Source organism: Lampetra planeri, chromosome 21, assembly GCF_965212315.1.
Source record: "Lampetra planeri chromosome 21, kcLamPlan1.2.h2, whole genome shotgun sequence".
NCBI classification, from domain to species: Eukaryota; Metazoa; Chordata; class Hyperoartia; order Petromyzontiformes; family Petromyzontidae; genus Lampetra; species Lampetra planeri.
Genome location: NC_136127.1, coordinates 244,300 through 266,803, shown reverse-complemented (window position 1 = coordinate 266,803; position 22,504 = coordinate 244,300). Strand labels below are relative to the sequence as shown.

Below are 22,504 nucleotides of genomic sequence, written 5' to 3'. Positions count from 1 at the left end.
TTACCGAAAAAACCTAAGAATATCAATAGATACTACTTCCTCTGTTGTATGTAGGGTGTGTAGGTATATATACCTACGAGGGGTAAAGATATTTTTTGAGGGGGGGGGATCCACAATTTTCGGAAACCTTTTACATCAACTATTTACCCCACACTTTCTACAACTTTTTGGACTTGTGCAAGCCTCTTATATATTTGTTGGTGGAGAAATGTACAAACGGCCTACTGGGCTTTGACAATACCTTAGTATCTGTGTATATATATGTAAGGTTTTTAAGAAATATATTTTTCACCCGGGCAACGCCAGGTACTTCCGCTAGTATACTATAAACGCGTGTTTCCGACGTACTCAGAGGAAATCCCCCAAAGCTTTAAGAGGGGATAGCACGCAATAGTCTGCACAGACCGGTTCATAAACCCACATGAGTCTTCTCACCTGGCTAGACTCCCGTTGATATATTTAGTCAATTCCTCGTATTCCGAATGAGATTCGTGCATCCTCCTGGGTTCATTTCAGTCGAATCTTTGTAATGAAAAGTAGAAGGCCTCAAATGAATGTATTTTACATCAACACAGCCCCTCGCATTGACAGAAAAAACAATGCTGTCCGATTCGGTAAAAAAAATCTCCCAAGCAATCGAGTGGTGAGGGGGCAAAAGTGCAGGGAGAAGGCGCGACAAACCGAACGAAGGTAAATTACTGGAACAGCAATGGCACTGCGCTCAGGTCGTCGCAGCCTTAAATAAGTACCCGGTATGGTGTGGAAATACCAGCACTGGGGAGACAAAGGCAGCCGGGCCTGGTGTTTGTCACACGACGTCCGCTGTGTGGGCCTTAAAAAGGTGTAGTGGTGTTAACTACTCGCTGTTCGCAAACTGTGAGAGCAGATCGTAAACAAGGTTTTCCCGCTCAATCAAACGGTCAGGGTCAAATGGGGTGAGGTAGGATCCAAACCCAGATTGGGAAGGACCAATCAGAGGGAACCACAAGGTGGCCGGAGATTGGACAACCCGGCCACGAACAGGTATAAAAGCCGGAGCGCTGAGAGCTCTGGAGGAGTTCTGCTACACGAAGACCCAAGTCGGCCGAAGACGTCTAGGACCCTGGACCAAGCCCTCCAGCCCTTATCAGGGCTAGGGCTCAGAGTAACCAGTGGTCGGGGAGAGATCCCCTAGGTCCAGCCAGAGGACGCTGGGAGAGCAGGGAGATTAGATAGCCTGCAGGGTCCGGAGGCTTGTACCTTCTGAGGGTAACGGGTGAGGGGACCATATACCCCTTAGTGTGATAGGGACTGTGTATTAAGATAATAAACAGTGTGTGCCATAAAGAAGTCCAGAAGTCCGTCCTTACAACACTACAAAGGTAACAAGACTTGCACCAACAATATTTTAAAGGCTACCCGGGGTTATTTGCAGCCGCAACTGCCTGCTTAGCTTGGCACGTTCAGTAGCGCAGTACGAGAACCGCTCCGCCACCACTCGCCTATAGTAAAGATAATCAATTCTAATTGCATGGAACATAATTGCATGGATTCATACCCTTTGTTTTTTTCGGTAAAGTCACGTAGGTAAAAAAAATGAAAACAACTAAATTAAATCACGACGTTTCGGAGGCAACACAAGCTTCCGTCTTCAGGTGGAACCGTTACCTAGGTGACTTTACCGAAAAAACCAAAGAGTATGAATCCTTGCAGTCACGAAAGCTTCAAATCTAGAAATAATTGCATGGAACATGTTGTTTCTGCTGCTTGGAGTTGTTCGTGATTTTCTGTTATGGGTGGGGCCATCGTCAGAGAAAATAATTAGGGAGGCAGAGTCCTTGCATTAATTGTTAACAGCTTCAATTACTGTCGCTTTAAAGCTTAGCGATTTATAACGTTCCATCATCTCAATTACACGCGGTAACTGTGAATGGGTATTGATGCTGTGATGGACGGGAAACGTGCGTAGAGTGGAGAATAGGGTAAGCAACTTGAAGGTTGGGAATAGCACGTGGCAGGAAAGTCTTGTGGGAAGGATCAGGTGGTGGAGGTTGAGATGGGTGGGACACGGGTGGAGGACGAGGGCCGAGCCGGACATTGGAGTGGCACCAAAAGGTGAGTGATCATCAAGCAGTCATTCTCACTTACCTGCTTCCGCTCCTCCCCTACAACCCGTCTCTTCCCCCGAGACCAGGGCAACCTGCGGCTCTGGAGCCACATGCAGCTCTTTAGGGACAGCTTTGTAACGTTCACTTACTCATTCACCTACTCACTCACATCACTTACCCAAATACCAACCGACTCATGTGTAAACCCACCCACTAACTCACCCAGCCACTCCCTCCATGTCTAACCCACCCACTCCCTGACCGACTCACTCACCTGCCCACCCACCGACCCCACTCACTCAACAACCCACCCACCCAACCACTCATTCACTAAACCACTCACTCACTTACCCACCTATTCACCAACCCACCCACTCACTCACCAAACTACACACCTGATCACTAACTCACTCACCCACCCACTTACTCACCCACTACCTCACCCACCCATCTTCTCCCGCATTCAGCCAGCCACCCGCTCAATCATGTAGCCACTAGCTCACTCACACACTCGCCTACCCACCCACTTACTCACTAACGCACTAACTCACTTTACCAAACCACTAACTGACCCACTCACCCACCCACCCATACACTCAATCACCTACCCATTCACTCACCTCACTCACTCAACAACCGACCAACTCACCCACCCGCTCACCACCCACTACCCACACAATCACTCAACCACTCACTCACTGTCTCATTCACTCACCCCACTCACTCAACCCATACACTCACTCAACAACCCACCCAATCACCCACTCACCCAATCCCTAACTCACCCAATCCCTAACTCACCCACTCACCTACTACCCACGCAATCACTCAACCACTCACTCATCATCTCATTCACTCACCCCACTCACTCAACAACTCACCCACCCATCACTCAACCACCCAATAATTCAACCACCCATTAAATCAACCATGCGATGGCCACCTTACAGCCTAGGCAGTGCAGTTTGTTGCTGTGGAACTTTGAGTGTTATCTCCTTCATCTGTAGGGGTTTCTTCATGTACTCCAGTTTACCGTCACGTGCATACCACACAACAACAAAGGAACTCGAAAAACTATTGAAAACGATGTTATTGTTTGATATCCCGTGTTTTATGAGTGTGGTATACAATTATTTACAGCCCCTTGTTAATCCACTGCTGGTTGAAGAAGGGCCCTTATATGCTGTGTCAGTTATGTGCGCTGCTTGACCATACTTCACCACGCTGGCTAGAGTTGTTGAAGCGAGGTTCAGGACCAGTTGAGAAAACATTCACTGCTGATGTTAGCAGCGGTCGCCAATCCAACGCGGGTCACTGGGTTCACAACCCACAGTGCCACCATACCACCTTTGGGTATACTGCAATGTAAAGTCGATATTTAGTCAGGAAAGCTTCACCGAACCTCAAAACTTTTCAGAAGAGTCCTGCATTTGGATGTTTTACCAATGCCATTTTAATGAGTGATTTTAAATTTAGTGAAAGATGGACAACACAAGTGGCGTTTATAAGGCCATTCAACTCAAAAGGTGAACCATTTGTAATGGAGTGTGTGGCAGGAATAATATCCATTGATAAATGTGAAAGAATGATGGATATTTCACATCCTGTGGTGGGCATCAGCGTCACAAAATAAAAACCACTGTCATCTTTTCCGAAAATGACGCTTATCCTACCGAATCAAGTAGAGAGCTGACGATATCAGTTGTGCAGAGTTGTGCCTCGAGTGGGAATTTAACTCATGTTCATCCGATAGCGAGTCGAGCATTCTGACCACAGAGCCACTCAGTTGGAAATCCTTAAGCTTCATGCAGCTGCTTCTGCAGTGCAGGTGGGCACTGATCAATTTGGACAAAACCCAAAGGGACCCAGTCTCCATGGCTTGCAGCACTTTTGACAGAAGTGGCATGCACGAGCAGACGCCGAGGACATTCTGCAGTGCGGCAGGAAGGGGGCTACCAATTTCCTGACAATGTCATCGTCAATTTTACCACCTTCTGTTCAAAGGCAATATCCATCAAAAGAGTGCCGTGGCCATGTCTGAGCCTGGTGCTGAATAAAGGATAACATTTATAAACAGGGTGAGGTTTGTTGATCTATTGTCGAGAGACCCCATCAGAGAACGGGCTGCCAGTCTAGAGACCCCATCAGAGACTGGTCGGTTGAATATGCCTTAAGCATTTTTGCCTGTTTTACATAAGTAACTTCATGAAATTGTCTTTTGTCTATCATTCACAGCAATTTTTTTTATATTTATCATGCAGGTTCTAGTGAAGCCTCATTCTGACCATAAGAATCCAGGGTTATATAAGAGGTTGAATTTGATCTATATAAGACCTAAATCTGTTGACCTATGTGAAATAAACAAGAGACTACACACAAATGACAATGAATGATTCGCTTCCTGCTGGACTTGGCACGCTGTTGAGGAGCCTTTCAAAACCATCACCTTACCCTACATTGCTGGGGTCACAAAAAAGATCTCCAAAATCCTGATTAAACACAAGATCCAGGTCCGATTTAACACAGTACATAAAATCCGTGATCTGGTCCCGTCTGTAAAAGATGTGGTTCCAGACATACAGTACCCTGGCGTCTACAAACTAAGTTGCTCTGTGGTAGCAGTTACATTGGAGAAACCAAACGACATGTCTCGGACCGCATCCGTGAACATAAAGCAGACCTGAAACACGGTAGGACAAACACCTCAGCCGTGGCAGATCACTGTTACAATTCAGTGGGGTCACATGACATTGACTTCTCCAAGACAGAGGTTCTCTGCAAGCCATCTGGCTACCATGAGAGATTCGTTCATGAGGCGATCCACATATACAAACACAGAGACAATTTCAACCGATAAGATGGATTCTGGCTCAGCAATCATTGGAAGGACGTAATAAACCATTTCGGATCTTAACTGATTGTGTTCACGTTTACGGTGACTTTCAGACCGCAGTCCACTCACTGGCATGACTATATATCTTGTATTCTCCGCAGGGAATGGATTCTTTGCTCCGCTGCAAGTCTCCTACTACCACTCTTCCATTGACATATTTCGTTGCTTCCTCTTAGTATCTTTCACTCGACGGTCAATGGTATAGTGTATAGCAGATTTATAATAATAAATAGTATAAAATTGTAATGTTTAATACAATGTATAAGGCAATATATAGTATCGTAATTGTATAGTAAATATACAGCAGTGTGATATACAGTAGGGTGGATAGAATAATACATAATGTAATATTACACTATGTATTATTCTAAGGTTAGGGTTAATACAGTATATAATTTATATAATTTAATGTTGGGTTTGTCTATGGCAGCATATAGTACGGGATAGACCCTTGTGATGTAAGAGAAAAAAGTTTAGCTGGAAGCATATTATATTTTTTGCGACATAGAATTGTCATTTATTACTTACTGTTAGTAGCTCAGCTTATTGGAGAGTATATTTAGTATACTGATGATACTATGTAGTTTATACTTTAGTTTTTTACGTGGTTGTTTAGTTACTGCAGCTACATACTATTAACATTCCTTCCCTTTATTAATGCTACCCCTATCCCCTCCCTTTGATGCTGCTAATCCTGCATAATGCACGGGCATAATATGACTTTGAAACCCCCCGCCCACCTACTACGAATTTCACAAGTAGTACTAATCACATACCTGCATTTCCCATAAATATGCTCAATTCCTCTTGATATGCAAATTATTTTGTCAAGGCGCCCTTCCTCCCTTCCAACCCAGCTTAAATATACGCTCCAAGCGTGGTGGTGTTTCATTCAGACGCTGTCTCTGGTCTTCACCTGAGGACGGCTACTTGCGTTGTGGCCGAAACGTAGTGAGAATTATTTTATTATGTTTTATTTTTATTATTTTATTACTTCCCTTTTTCGTGACTTTACCGAAAGAACCAAGAAGATGACACTGGCATTATTTATGTAAATCATTGTTTTTTCAGACATAATTTTTTTTTACTATTTAAGGGAGCCGATTTAACTAAAATGTAAAAATGTTATTCGACCAGATAAGGCCAACTGAGCTACATAGCTCTTATTTAGAAGTGACCTGGCCACAAATTATAGCCCAATGAAGTAGCTTATTGAGTGTAAATTTATACCAGACAAATACTTTAAATGCATGTTTTTAAATGTGGAGGGAAAAACCGGAGGACCTGCAGTAAAATCCATGCGACCACGGCGAGAGAGACATGCAAACTCCAATATACAGGCATCAGGGTCTGGTTCGAACCCACATCCTCTTGTATACTAGGCGAGGTATTTAACATCTTGTCACCATCTCGATTATCGTAACCATCATCATACTCTTTAGATCTTTCGGTAAAGTCACGTAGGTATAAAATATAATAAATCACGATGTTTCGGGCGCTACACAAGCGTCCGTCATCAGGTGGGAAAGCATGGTCTGCTGCTGAGGCAGACTGTTGTAAAAGGTTTGCAATGGGTGTAGCCCAAGAGTCATAAAGAAGTGGTCGGGGCTAGTGATGTTAATGTGAAAAATTAGCATGTAACTGTAAGATAGGAGAGCGGCCTCCTCGACGAGGGCACGAAATTGATTTTTCCAAGGTGGAGATACTCTGCAAACCTACCGGCTACCTTCAGAGATTTGGTTATGAAGCCATCTATATATATAAAATCGCAAATCTGTCTGTCTGTGTGTCGCCGGACCATACGCAGTTTCATTGGACGAAATGTGAGGGATTTGCGAGACACGATTGGTCCGTTTGGTTTTCCACGGCGGTTGCCCCTGGCAACGGGTAGCGACGCATTTGCTGCGGGGTGGACGCCATTTTTAATTCCCGTTAAAAACATGCGCACGCATTAACACGCGACTCTGAGGCAAATTCATCAAAGTTTCACGTCCTCTTCACTCCCCCCCCACCCCAATGTGTGCAATTACTATTATAGGGTCGGTAGATAATAAAATTATAGCGATTAGACAGTATTATTGTAGCGCGGGGGGGGGGGGTAACGGCCCCAGTACCCAGCCTCAGCCGAATGGGCAATTTAGGCGAGGCCGGAGGCTCTGCACGGTACTAGGCCTCGACACCCCACCACACTATAGGCCGTACATATTACTGCACAGCGGCCGAGGAGATCGTGGCTGGGGGGGGGGGGGGCAGGGGTAGCAGCCCATCTGTGTATATATGTAAGGTTATTAAGAACTATATTTTTCACCCGGGCAACGCCGGGTACTTCTGCTAGTCCAGATATATAAACACAGACACACTTCAACCGAGAGGATGGGTACAAACTGAGCAATCATTGGAAGGACGTTATTAACCAGGTAAAGTATTAACTGACTGTGATGTTTCCATGTCAGCTGTTATTTCCAGCCCCCTCATACCCCCCCCCCCCGCTCCCCCCACCATCGTGACCCCCCGCCTCCCCCTCGCGACCACCCTTGCCCCCCATTGCTCCCCCATAATCCCCCATGCCCCCCTACCCCCCCCCCCCTCGTGACCCTCCTTGCCCCCCTGCCCCTCCCCCTCACAACTCCCCATGTCCCTTTCTCACAACTCCCTCCCCACGCCCCCCCAGCCCCCCTCGTGACTCCCACCATGCCCCCCCTCGCGACCCCCCCATTCCCCCTCCTGCCCCCCTCGTGACCCCCATGACCCCCACGCGCCCCCTCACAACCCCCCCATGCCCCTCCTCACGACCCCCCTCATGCCCCCCCTGCCCCTTCCCTTCCTGACCCCCCATGCCCCCCCACCCTCCCCCTCGCGGTCCCCCTCATGCCCCTCCTGCAACTCCTGCGCCCTCCCTCGTGACCCCCCATTCCGCCCCGACACCCCCTTGCGACCCCCCCATGCTCCCCCTCAACCCGCAATGCCCCCCTACCCTCCCCCACGCGACCACCCCTGCCCCCTGCCCCTTCCCCCTCACAACTCCAACCATGCCTCCCCATGCCCCTCCCTCACGACTCCCTCCCCATGCCCCCCAGCCCCCCCCCCCCCCTCGTGACTCCCACCATGCCCCCCCTCGCGACCCCCCCATGCCCCCCTGCCCCTCCCCTTCGTGACCCCCCTTTGCCCCCCGCCATCCCCCTCGCGGCCCCCTCATGCCCCCTGTGCCCCCCCTTGCCCCCCCTCAAACCCCATGCTCCCCTACCCTCCCCCTCGCGACCCCTTTGCCCCCCCCAGCCCCCCCTGGTGACTAACACCATGCCCAGCCTCGTGACCCACCCCATGCCCGATCCTGCCCCCCTCGTGACCCCCCCATGCCTTCCACACGCGACTCCCCCCATGCCCCCGCCCTCCCCACCATCGTGACCCCCCTTTTGCCCCCCATGCCCCCCCCCCTGTCCCGCCGTCGCGACCCCAACCCCCTTTCCCCCTTTCCTGGCAACCCCCGCCCATGCCCCTCCCCCTCGCGACCCGCCCCGTCCCGTCACCACCCATGTCCCACCCCCCTCCCCCCGCTGTTACTTCCGCTTAGGCCTTGGCCGAGTGGAGGTGGTGCGCGCTGTGGATTGTGGGTGGCGAGTGGCTGATTTGAATTCCCGCTCACGGCCACCGTCAGTGGCTCGCGAAAGCTTCTGAAGCGGCAACTCGCTGGGTCTCCTCTACGTTGACTCAGCCTGAAGGTGAGAACCTCGCGCGGTGTGTCCACATCAGCAGTGGCGGCGGCGGTGGGGGGAGACAGAGGAGGCGCCTGGCCCACAGCCGTCACGTTCTGCTGAGTTCACGGCGCTGCTTCAAGCAGAGCTCGGCCCTGCTGCTGCTGAGATGCACTCCCAGACGGCCGTGTGGCTGATGGGGATTATAGTTGTGGTTACATTATAGTTGTGGTTAAATTATAGTTGCGGTTATAGTTGTTGGTCGTGGTTATTGTTGTGATTATAATTGTGTGGTTGTTATTGTGGTGGTTGTGCAGGTGCTGGCACACGAGTTAACCCATAGCACCAGGGTCTAGCCCTCCTCTTGTACCGAGCCAGGCAGAGCAGTCAACCCATGGCACCTGAGTCTGGCCCGTGACCTCCTCCTGCACTTAGCCTGGCACAGCCGTCAAACCATGGCACCTGAGTTATTGTGGTGACGTCACCACCACGTAGTGGTGAATGGCGACTTTTGATGTGTGTGAGTATGATGGTGAATGCGTGAGTATGATGGTATCATGGTGAGTGTATCATGGTTAGTGAGTAATATTGAGTGTGAGTTTGACTAATTCTCCCCCCTCTCGCTGTCTCTGCTTTCCCCCCTAACTTCCTCGCCTTGTATACAGGAGTTTGGGTTCGATCCCGACCTTGATGCCTGCTGTATATTTGGAGTTTGCGTGTCTGTGTCTCTCCCCGTGGTCGCGTGGATTTTTCTCCGGGTCCTAAGGGTCCTCCGGGTCTTCCCTCCACATTTAGAAACATTCGTTTAAAGTTTTGACTTGACTGCAGTAATTAATATTCTTGGTTCTTTCGGTAAAGTCACGTAAATAGAAAAATATATATTTGTTTTAAATATATTTTTTAATAAAAATACAAAATAAGATATATTGAAAATAATAAAAGCAATTTATTATATTTATTTTATTAATATATATTTGTATGTTTTGGTTTTCTATTTACTTGACTTTACCGAAAGAACCAAGAATATGAATATTCGTTTAAAGTATTTGGCTGCTGTAATTTACACGTGATGATGAACCACTTCGTTGAGCTATCATTGGTGCCAAGTCGCTTCTGAATAAGTAATATTTAAAAGTACTTTTTTTAAAAACTCGCTTTAATGAAATGTACCGTACGAGTAATGGCAGAACTCCACGACTCCAGGAAGTTGCCCCGAGGCTTGCCATAACGTAAGGGACCGTGGTGATTTACAGCCAACGTCAGTTGAGCGTGGACAATTAGACCCAAGCCGAATCATAACATATAAAAATGAATGTTTAAAAATACTTTTTTTGATATAATCTAGTTTTGTCATCAGTATGACATAAGTATACCAAGTTTGCAGCCGATACCACATTGGGAAGTGGGTTAAAATTGAGTTACAAGATTTGAGGATACGACAACAACAGAGTCAGTTAAATAAAAGTGTGTAATAAAATGAGATGTTTAGCTCAGTGGACCTTACTTGGTAAAATGAAAATCGTTGAGATTTTAGTCTAGTTTTGTCTCTCCTTCCCGAGCACAACAACAAGCAGGAGTAGGAGGAGGAGCATTCTCCACTAAGTGGTGGTGACGACACCACGGCACTTGTGCCAGGATATGTGCACCACATATATCCATCACATAGAGACCCATAGAGTCATCACACATAGACCTATACACTCACCACGCACAGACCCTCAGACTTGCACAGAGAACCATAGACTCACCACAGAGGCCCATAGACTCATCAGACAGAGATCCACATACTCAAACAGAGCCCTATAGACTCACCAAACAGAGACATAGACTCACCACAGAGAGACACATAGACTCACCAGACAGATACCCATAGACTCAATCGTACCCATACTCACATAGAGACCCACAGACTCGCCACACAGAGACCCATATAATCACCACACACAGACCCATAGACTTACACAAAGGCGCATAGACTCATCACACATAACCACAGACTCAAACACACCCACGGACTCGCAGAGTAAGACTCGCAGAGGTCTATGGACTCACCACACAAACACATAGACTCACCACAGAGACCCATAGACTCATCACATAGATTCTAGATTTGAAGCTTTCGTGACTGCAAGGATTCATATTCTTAAGTTTTTTCGGTAAAGTGACGTAGGTAAAAAATTAAAATTAATAAAAGTTAAATAAAAATAAAAATCACGACGTTTCGGAGGCAACACAAGCTTCCGTCTTCAGGTGGAACCGTCACAGCACGAAAGCTGTATCAAGTGAGAGAAATTCCAAGAACACAGTATTTGTATATATACTGTTTGAGGGTGGGAGGAGCCAAGGTAGGCCCTGAATATTATTTTGTGAGGTTCGGTGCGGCTGAAGCACGCTGTTAGGAATGGGCCTTTGTTGTGTAAACTAGGTGCGGATGATGTAAAGGTGCGTGTAAAAGGGACTGAGCCTTTTTGTTATGTAGAGATGATGCGGCTGAAATCGCTGCCAGGAAGTGAGTCTTTGTTGTGTAGAATGATTGACTGAGCCTATTATTATGTAGAGGTGGTGCGGCTTACATCGCTGTCAGGAAATGAGTCTTTGTTGTGTAGAATGGTTGACTGAGCCTATTATTATGTAGGGGTGGTGCAGCTGAAATGGCTGCCAGGAATGCTCCAAATATGGGAAGTTAAATATTTTTTGCATGATTAATAACATCTTTCCAATGATTACTAAGTTTGTACCCATCATCACGGTTGAAATTATGTCTGTGTTTGTATATTTGGATGGCCTCATGTACCAACCTTTGATGGTAGCCAGGAGGCTTGCAGAGCACCTTAGTCTGCTCACACACCCACGCATTAAATTTTAAATGCAGGCTACGCAATGCATCGTGATCAATTTACACCAAAATCTACTCTCAACCACTTAAACCACATATTCATGAACGATGCGCACCCTAATCAGCCACAATGGCTGTGTGCAGGGTGTTGTGATGTCACGTAGTAAGACGTTTGTCCTGCTCCTCACCCCCCCCCCCGTTATAACGCGGCGTCTATTTATGGCCTCGTCGCATTGGCCTTATTGGACGCGTGGTGATGGTGAAAGATGATTCAGCGATGGACATTGAATTACTGGGACCCCATTTAACGTTCAGGTGACACGGGACACGGTCAGTGAAGAACCTCTTATCTGTCCTGTAAGCAGACTCCTCTGCGTGGGATATTTATCACCTCATAATGCACAGACAACAGCCAACGCAGTCTCGCCTGCCTGAGGAGCTTGCTGATGATCGGACAGTGTCCAGATCTCTCAAGGATCTGTGAGCTACTCGCACACAAAGATCCCCCTGTAGCCTTTAACAGACTGTTGGGGCAAGTGCTTTGTAACATCATCAAAGGGGCGCTACAATACGATGCAATCAATATCACCGATCAGAGATTTTCCCATATATGGTCTTTGTTGATCATGAATCGAGACTAATTGTATTTATTCCACTCAGTCGATCCGGCAGGAAGCTCAAAATGTCCGATTTAATCTAAAATCCTCTGCGTTTCACAGATCATACAAAGCAACGGTATTGATGCCCGATTTGTATGTACTTTTTATCTTAATTTTTTCATGTAGTCTATCAGACTTTTGTGTTAAATCGCTCTGCAAAAATCCTTTTGTATACTTATAAATCAATATTATGCTAATGCAAAATTTCATCATAGCCGCGCTTCAGTTTACTCCGATTCGCTGTCATCTTTAACTCGATCCTGTGAGTGTACAATTTTATTTTAAACTTCATTTAGTGAGTGAAAACTCACTAAATGATAGCTGTGATTCATTCAGCCATTCACTCACTCAGCCACAAACTCATTCAGCCACAGACTCGCTCAACGACTCGCTCAACCACTCAGCCGCTCACTCACTCAACTATTCACTCACTCAACCACTCACTCAACCAATCATTCAACCAACCACCCACTCACTCAACCACTCACTCAATTACTTACTCAACCACTCAACCATCACTCTCTCACTCACTCAGCCATCACTCTCTCACTCCCTCAGCCATCACGCTCTCACTCACTCAGCCACTCTTTCAGCCATTCACTCACTCAGCCACACAATCGCTCAATGACTCACTCAACCACTCAGCCACTCACTCACTCAGTTATTCTCTCACTCAACCACTCATTCAACCACTCACTCAACCACTCACTCAATCACTCAACCACTCACTCACTCAACCACCTACCTACTCGCTCATCTACCCACTCGCTGACCTTTCCACTAACATACCCACTTCCCTATACACTCACTCACCTACCCACTCGCCTATTTTATTCTACCAGGTAAGGCCCACTGAGCTATATAGCTCTTTTTCAGAAATTACCTTGCCACAAATGATAGCCCAATGAAGTGGCTTATCACGATGAAATGTAAATAAGCCAAATACTGTCAATGCATATTTATAAATGTGGAGGGCAAAACCAGAGGATCCGAAGAAAAATTCACGCAACTCCTCATGTAAGCATCAGGGTTTGGATCAAACCTACAACATCCTGAATACCGGGCGAAGCAGTGAACATCTCGTCACCCGGGTCACCCTAATCCATTCCCATATCTCTTCTGCGTGTGTGCTACAGGCGGGTGTCTCAGATTGCCAGCACCATGTGACGGGAGCTCCAGGGCATGCTGCGTGCTCGCCAGGAGGAGCTGGGCAAGATGGCCCAGTCGCTGGAGCAGCTGCTTGCGCAGCACCGCCGCTCTCACCCTGACGGAGTACAGCAACACAGTGGGGCGGCACCAGCGGGACACCCTGGACAACGCAGCCAAGGTGCGCGCCGGCTACTCACTCACTCAATCACTCGCTCACTCAGTCACTCGCTCATACAGCAACTCATACAGCCACTCACTCACTCAACTTGAACCACTCACTCAACCATTTACTCACTCAGCCACTCACTCATTCAGCCACTCACTCACTCAACCACTAACTTAAACCACTCGCTCAACTACTCACTCACTCAACCATTCATTCACTCAACCAATCAATCACTCACTCGGTCATTAACTCAACCACTCGCTCAACCACTCATTCACTCACACTCATGCAACTGCTCACTCATCCACTCACTCAACCACACACTCATGCGCTCAAACACTAACTCATTCGCTCAAACACTCACTCATTCAAATACTCATTCAACCACTCACTAATTCACTCAACCACTCACTCAACCACTCACTCAATAACTCAGTTATTCAGCCACCCATTCACTCACTCAACCACTCGCTCACTGAACCACTCACTCGCTCACTCAACCACTCGCTCGCTCATTGAACCAATCGCTCCATCAACCACTCCCTCACTCAACCACTAATTCAGCCACTCACTCACTCTACCATTCACTCACTCACTCAGCCACTCACTCACTCAACCAATCAGTTATTCAATCATTAATTCAACCACTCACTCACTCAACCACTCACACACAGGCTCATCACTTGTATCTCAACCATCTCACTGAGTAACATAGCTCTGTTTTTTAGACGTGACCTGGCCACAAATGATAGGTCAACAACGTGCCTTATGTGGAAATTTATAGCAGCCTACTACTCTAAATGCCTGTTTCTAAATGTGTAGGGAAAATCTAGAGGACCAGAATAAAAATCCACTTGACCACGGAGAGAACATGCAAACTCCAAATATACAGGTGTCAGGGTTGGGATCTAACCGAAAACCTCCTGTATACCAGACGAGGTAGTTAACATTGTATCCGGGCAAGCCGTACATCGAGCTGGAGTGGACCATGCGGCCCATCCCTATCGCGTGAGTGGCTCCCAATGTTGTTATTGTGTTCATATGTGTGTGGTCTGCTTGTGTGTATGCATGTGCCGCACTGCGCTATGAACCCAACATGACCAGGCTGTTGCCCCGCTCGCCCGGCTCGTTGAGAGGCTTGCCCACCCCACCGGGCGTTGTTGTGAAGATACCGCTGGGAGGAAGAATATCTCACAATACTGGAAGAGGTGAGGACTCCACGTAGTGGGTGATTAACTGGGTGGGTCTATGGGTGAGTCGGTGGGTGAGTCGGTGGGTGGGTCGGTGGCTGGGTCGGTGGGTGAGTCGGTGGGTGAGTCGGTGGGTGAGTCGGTGGGTGAGTCGGTGGGTGAGTTGGTGAGTGAGTCGGTGGGTCAGTGGTTGAGGGAGTAGGTGGGTCAGTGGTTGAGGGAGTAGGTGGGTCAGTGGTTGAGCGAGTAGGTGGGTCAATGGTTGAGGGAGTAGGTGGGTCAGTGGTTGAGGGAGTAGGTGAGGGAGTGGTGGAGGGAGTAGGTGAGTGAGTGGTTGAGGGAGTAGGTGAGTGAGTGTGTTAGAGAAGTGGGTGTGTTGAATTTGAGTGAATTGTTGAGTGAGTCGTTGGGTGAGTGAGTAGGTGGGTGTGGGTTAGAGATTGAGTGGGTGGTGGGTGATTGTGTGAATTAGTGGGTGGGTGAGTGAATGGTTTGAAGTGATTGAGTGGGTGAGAGGTGGGCTGGTGAGTGGATGAATACATTGGTGGGTTAGAGATTGAGTGTGTGGGTAACTAGGTGATTGGGTGGGTGAGTGGGTGAGTGGCTTAATGGATGAGTAAGTAGGTGAGTGCCTGGATAAGTGAGTGGATGGGAGCATGAGTGGGTGGATGGTTGAGTGGGTGGGTGAATTAGTGAGTGACTGTGTGGGTGGGTGGGTAGGTCAGTGCGTGATTGTGTGGGGGAGTGGGTGAGTGAGGGGTTGAGTGAATAGGTGGGTGGGTGAGTAGATTGTTGGGTGAGTGGGTGGGTGGGTCAGTTAGTAGTGGGTGGGTCAGTTAGTGGGTGGGTGAGTGAATATCGAAGGTTGAGCAGGTGAGTTAGTGTGTGATTGGGTGGGTGGGTGAGTCAAAGAGTGGGGCACCACGGTGGTGAGATGTTAACTACCTCACCTAGTATACAGGAGTTTGTGAATTCGATCCCATCCCTTCCACCTGTATGTAAGGAGTTTGCATGTTCTGCCTGTGGTCGTGTGGATTTTATCCGGGTCCTCCAGGTTTTCTCTCAGTAGCAGGGTTGGTGTGTGGTTTAGAGATTGAGTGGGTGGTTGGGTGAGTGTTGGGTGGGTGAAGTGAGTTGGTGGGTCGGTGAGTGCGTGGGTGGGTGATTGAGTAAGTGGATGAGTGAGGGGTTGGGTGAGCGATGGGTTGAGTGAGTGTGTTTTTTGTTCGTGAGTTTGTAGGTGGGTGAGTGGGTCAGTTAGTGGTTGGCGAGTAAGTGGGTGGGTGAGCAAGTGAGTGAATGGGTGTGTTGGTAGGTGAGTGTGTAGCTTGGTGAGTGGTCGTAGGGTGAGTCGGTGGGTAAGCAAGTGGTTAACTGAGTGAGTGGTTGGGTGGGTGGGTGAGTTGTTGACTGAGTGGGGTCAGCGAGTGGGTGGGTGAGTTGATGTTGGAGGTTTAGTGGGTAAGTTAGCGTGTGAGTGAGTGGATGAGTGAGTCAGAGAGTGAGGCGCCAAGGTGGTGAGATGTTCACTGCTTCGCCTAGTATAAAGTAGTTTAGTTTAGGGGGTAGGTGGCTCGTTGGATCGGTAGGTCTGTTGCAGGTCGAGTAGGTGGCAGGGTAAGTGAGTGAGTAGGTAAGTGGCTGGGTGAGTGGGTGGACTGGTGAGTGTGTGAGTTAGAGATAGAGTGGGTGGATGGGTGGGTGTATGATTGGGGGAGTGAAATGGTGAGTGGATGGGTGAATGAATTGTTGAGGGAGTGAGTCAGTGAGTGGGTGTGTAGGTGGGTGCGTAGGTAAGTGGTTAGCAAGGTGTGTGGGTTTTTGAGTGGGTGGGTCTTTGAGTGGGTATGTGGCTGAATGGGTATGTGGCTGAATGGGTAGGTGGCTGAATGGGTATGTGGCTGAATGGGTAGGTGAGTGGGTGGCTGCGAGTCAGAGAGTGGAGCCCCATGGTGGCGAGATGTTAACTACCTTACCTTTTGTACAGGAGGTTATGGGTTCGGTCTCGATCTTGATGCCTGTATATTTGGAGATGCATGTTCTCCTCGTGGTTCATGGATTTTTCTCCGAGACCTCTGGGTTTTTTGTGGCCACGTTGCTTCTGAATAAGATCTATATAGCTCAGTGGGCCTTACCTTGTAAAAAAAAAAATTAGTTTACAGTTGGGTGAGTGAGTGGTTGAGTGCGTGGGTGGGTGAGTGAGTTGGTGGGTGGTTAGGTTAGGTTAGTAGGTGAGGGGCTGGGTGAGTGAGTTGTTGGGTTAGATATGGAGTAGGTCACAGTGTGAGTGGGTGGGTTGGTGCGTGAGTTGGTCAGTGAGTGGGTGGGTGAGTTGGTGGGTGGGTTGTTGGGTGAGTGAGTTGGTGAGTGCATGTGTAGGTGGGTGCGTGGATGAGTGGTTTAGAGAGTGGGTTAGAAATTGAGTGCGTGGCAGGGTGAGTGTGTTTGTGAGTCGGTTAGTGGGTGGCTTTAGTAGTTGAGTGGGTGAGTCAAATAATTGAGCGCCACGGTGGCAAGATGTTAACTACCTCGCCTGCTATACAGAATGTTGTGGGTTCGATCCCGACCCTGACGCCTGTATATTTCACTCCACATTTAGAAACATGTAATAACAGGAATTGGGTGCAATAAATGTTTACAGTGACTTTGTTGAACTATCATTTGTGGCGAGGATGCTTCTGAAAACAATCTTTATAGCTCAGTGGGCCTTACCTGCTAAAATACCGCTGGGAGGAAGAATATCTCACATTACCAGAAGAGGTAAGGACTACACATAGAGTGGGTGATTAACTGGGTGGGTCTGTGAGTGTGGGTCAGTGATTGAGGAAGTAGGTGAGTGAGTGTGTTAGAGATGGTGGGTGATTTTATCCCAGCCCTTCCGCTTGGATATTTGGAGTTTCTATGTTCTCCCCGTGGTCGCGTGGAATTTTCTCCAGGTTGTCCCTCCACATTTGAACATGCATTTATATAATTTGGTTGCAATAACATTCTACGTGAAAAGCCACTTAATTGAACTGTCATTTGTGCTGAGGTGGCTTCCAACAAAGATCTATAGCTCAGGGCCTTACCCAGTAAAATGAAAAACAATTAAATATTCGTTTATTGTGTGGATGAGTGGGTGCGTGCGTGAGTGGCTGCGTGGGTGGATGAGTGAGTGGATGGGGTGATGCGTCGTAGGTGAGTCGCTGAGTGAGTGAGTGGCTGGTTGCATGAGTGTGAGTTAGAGATTGAGTGGGTGGCTTAGTGAGTGGGTCAGTGTATGAATGGCTCAGTAGTTGAGTGGGTGATTGAGTGAGTGGGTGAGTGTGTGGGTTAGTGGGTGGGAGAGTCAGACAGTGGGGCGCCACGGTGGCGAGATGTTAACTACCTCGCCTGGTATGGAGAACGTTGTGGGTTTGATCCCGACCCTGACACCTGTATATTTCCCTCCACATTTAAAATCAACAAGCATTTGTAGGATTTGGCTGCAATACATGTCATAAGCCACTTCGTTGACCTATAATTTTTAACCAGGTAATTTCTGAAAAAGATGTTTAGCTCTGTCGGCCTTACCTGGTAAAATAACCACAATTTAGATTTAGTTTAGTGTGTTGGTGAGTGGGCGGGTGAGTGGGTGGGTGGGTGGGTGAGTGGGTGAGTGTGAGTGGCTCGGTGGTTGAGTTAGTGGGTGGTTGAATGTTTTGGTGGTTGAATTATTGGGTGGTTGAGGGATGGGTGAGTGGGTGAATAATTACGTGGTTAGTGGGTGAGTTGCTGAGGGAGTGGTTGGGCGAGTGGGTGGGTTAGAAATTGAGTGGGTGGCATGGTGAGTGGATGTGTATGTGACTGGGTGAGTAGGTGAGTGGCTGGGTGAGTATGTGAGTGGATGGATGAGTGAGGGGGTGAGTGGATTTGTGGATGAGTGAGTGTGTGGGTAGCAGGTTATGTGGGTAGTGGGTGGGTTATAAATTGAGTGAGTGGGTTAGTGACTGGGTGGGTTGTAGTTGAGTCAGTTTAAAAGTGAGTTGGTGGGTTAGAGATTGACTGGCTCGGTGAGTGAGTGCTGGGTGGGTTAGTGAGTTGTTGCGTGGGTGAGTGTTAGTGGGTGGATGATCGACTGGGTGGGTGGTTGAGTGAGGAGATGGGTGGGTGGTTTGCAGTGACGTGTGGTGAGGTCAATGGCTGGGGAGGCACTGGCTTGTGTCAGAGCCAGATTCACACACTGAGGGGGGAGTGGCCTCACGGAGGGGGGCGTGTTTGACGCATCCTCCTCAGTGAGGCAAATGTGATGGCTGCCTCCCCTGGTGCCTTTTCATTGCAGTTTCATGACGAGACCAGCGAGGCTAAATATCTTAATACACATACGTGAAATAAGTTACCTGGAGTATGGAAGGCGAGGACATGAAATGAAGGGGTCTACAAACATTACATTGGTGACATACTGTGATAGTAACAGGCACGCGCTTATTGCCCGCGTTCCATCCAGTTACTGAGGGGTTGCGTAATCAGGGGAGGCTGAGCTCGTTGCTGCCTCACCTCTCGTCTCTTCCTGTATTTGCAGCGGAGCTCCGCAAATTTGGCAATTTTGACTATAAAAATGATTGGAATCGTACAGAAATGACATTTATAACACAGATCAGTGGAAAAATCTTAATTTTTATTTTATTATTCTCTTTTTTTTACTTTTCATAACAACTATTGTCATTGGAGTATGACAGGTGAGGCTCTGCCTCCCCTGACCGCACGTCCCTGGTGGGTTGGTAGGTTGGTGAGGAAGTGAGAGAGTTAGTGGGTACGAGATTGAGTGGGTGGCTGGCTGAGTGGTTGAGAAGATGGGTGTGCGATTTCATGGGTGAGTCGGTGAGTGAGTGGGTGAGTGGGTTTTTGTATGGGTGAGTGCTTCAGTGGGTTCATGAGTGAGTGGATGGGTTATTGAGTGATAGGGTGGGTATTTGAGTAAGTGGTGTGCGTGAATAGGTGAATGGGTGGGTGTTTGAGTGAGTGAGTCAGAAAATGGGGTGCCACGGTGGTGAGATGGTAACTTCCTCACCTAGTATACAGGAGGTTGTCGATTCGATCCCGACCCTGTCGCAAGTATATTTGATTGTGCTTGTTCTCCTCGTGGTCGTGTGGATTTTTTCCAGGTCCACTGAGTTTTCCCTCTGCATTGAGAATAAACTTGCATTCAGAGGATTTGGCTCAAATACATGTGTATGTGATAAGCCACTTAGTTAACCTGTCATTTGTAACAAGGTCGCTTTTGAAAAAGATCTATATAGCCCTGTGGGCCTTACCTGGTAAAATAAAACAGTTTAGTTTTTGTTTCGTGGGTGAGTGGGTAAGTGAGTGAATGGGTGGGTTGGTGGTTGGGTTGTTCAATGGGGGTTGGGTGGGTGAGTTGGTGGGTGTTCGAATCAGTGGCTGCGCCATTGTGTGAGTGGATGGGTATTTGAGTAAGTGGTGTGAGTCAGTAAGTGAATGGGTGGGTGTTTGGGTGAGTGGCTGGTGGGTGGGTGGGTAAGTTAGTGTAGGAGGTTGAGTGGGTAAGTTAGTGTGTGAGTGGGTGGGTGAGCGAGTCAGAGAATGGGGCACCACGGTGGTGAGATGTTAACTACCTTGCCTAGTATACAGGAGGTCATGGAATTGATCCCGACCCTGCCGCCTGTATATTTCGAGTTTGCATCTTCTCCCTGTGGTCACGTGGATTTTTCTCCGGGTCCTCGGGGTTTTACCTCTGCATTGAGAATAAATTTGCATTCAGAGGATTTGGCTGCAATAAATGTATAAGTGATAAGCCACTTTGTTTACCTGTAATTTGTAACAAGGTCGCTTTTGAAAAATATCTATATGGTCTGTGGGCCTTAGCTGGTACAATGAAAAATAGTTCAGTTTTCGTTTATTGTGTGGGTGAGTGGTTGGTGGGTGATTGATTGAGTGCGTGGGTGGTTGGGTGGGTGGGTGAGTCGGTAAGTGGCTGGGTGAGCGGGCGGATGAGTGTGTGAGTTAGAGAGTGGGTGGGTGGATGGGTGGGTGTGTGAGTGGGGGAGTGAATAGGTGAGTGGGTGGGTGAGTGGAGTCTAGAGTGAGTGGGTCAGTGAGTGAGTGAGTGGGTTGGTGGGTGGGTCGTTGAGTTAATGAGTGGGTGTGTAGGTGTGTGCACAGGTAAGTTCTTGAGTAGCTGTGTGTGTGCATGAGCAAGTGGGTTAGCGGTTGAGTGGGTGGCAGGGTGAGTGAGTGTGTGGATGGCTTTCGTAGTTCAGTGGTTGGGTGAGTCAGATAATGAGGCACCACAGTGGCGAGATGCAAACCCCCTCGCGAAAGACGACGTGTTAAACTGGTATATTGGAATTCGTAGATTTGACCCCAACCCTGATGTCTGTATATTTGGAGTTTGCATCTTCTCCCGTGGTCACGTTGATTTTTCTCTGCGCAGAACATGCCAATTTGTAACTAGTACAGCACACGGTGTGTTGGAGAGTCAAGCCACAACATTTACAATCTGAGTACGACGTTTCACCAGTAATTACAACCAGCTTCATCAAGCGACAGCCAGATTTGTGGAGTCATTCACCTGTTTTGTTCCTTATGTAGAGGCGTAGATGTGGTGCCTGTTTTTATAATTTGCCTGTTATCATTCGCCTGTTATCAAGTTAAAAGTAGAAATAGTTATTATTGTTGTAATCACGTTATAAGTGTAATAAAGGACTCGATCACCGGGTCTGTCTCCGTTGTCCTTTATTCGGGTTCTTCACACTTGTCCCACACGGCCCTCGCTCAGAGTCTCCCCCGCTTGGCAGCTCGACCTCTGCCTTCGCTCCCGTAGCCTTCCGCACTCCTGCAGCTCCGCTGCAGGTCCCTGGTGCAGCCCTCCGGCTGCTCCCTCTGCAGCTCCACCGCTGCTCTCCGTTCCTCCATGCTCGGTCACCGCTGGCTGGCGGTACCGAGTCTTACCGTGTGTGGCGATCTCGCCACTCCCCAACCTCAGCCCTGCATGGCCTCTGTGGCGATCTCGCCACTCTCCAACCTCCGCCCTGCGTGGCCTCTGTGGCGATCTCGCCACTCTCTGTCTCTATCCCCAACTCTCTCTTCCACCCCGCTGGCTGGCACCGTCATGAGCCCCTCAGCCACCAGGCTGAGGCACGGCGACCACCCAACGTGTTCTCCACTCTTCACTCCCCCGACTGACCCAGATGTCTTCCTGTCTCCCCGCTATAACATCTCCCCCCACGTGACCCTGACTCCTCCCTCTCGGATCGTCACATCCGACCCGCCCATTTACGCCCGCATTACACCACCCTCCCCCGTAGAGAAAATTCCAGCCGTCCTCGGCTGAAACAGAATAAAATAATGCGGGCGAAGGCATCACAAACAGGAGTCCCCCAGACACAACGGAGATTATAACAACAACACAAGTAACGAAAGGGGAGGGATCAGGAACCGGAACAGAACAACAAGAATAATAATAGCACAAAGCACAACAACGGCAACCGACACGCAAGAATGGCACACGCGCACAACCCAGAAATGTGGTGTCTTAGAGCGTGTCCATGTTGTTGTTCCATCCGCTCAGCTCAAGTCCAACATCAAAGAGCAAGTGGTAGAGCAGAATGACGAACGGGCGCTCAATTGCTCCTTTAAGTCCTCATCCAGTTAGCACACCAGGTAACACCCAGTGTGGCAGGCGCCGAAGATCTGTGACGAGAAGGAGAATCCAATCCCCTGAGGCACAGCACAACAACGCACATCCGCATGTCGTACACGACAGCCACCCGGCCCCAGGGTAGTGGAGATGATGTAAATCCCGCCCGCTTAAGAAAACCCCAATAATTACCCAAAATAACCGCGATGGATGC

At 48.5% G+C, this 22,504-nt stretch overlaps 1 long non-coding RNA gene across 1 annotated transcript; it reads left to right on the top strand.

The window, feature by feature from the left end:
- The first annotated feature begins 8,565 nt into the window (after positions 1-8,565).
- On the top strand, positions 8,566-14,835 carry LOC144724492 (uncharacterized). The gene is made up of 3 exons (XR_013586507.1): positions 8,566-8,699; positions 13,304-13,494; positions 14,587-14,835. It is a non-coding gene; the product is annotated as an uncharacterized LOC144724492 (long non-coding RNA).
- The last annotated feature ends 7,669 nt before the right edge of the window (positions 14,836-22,504 follow it).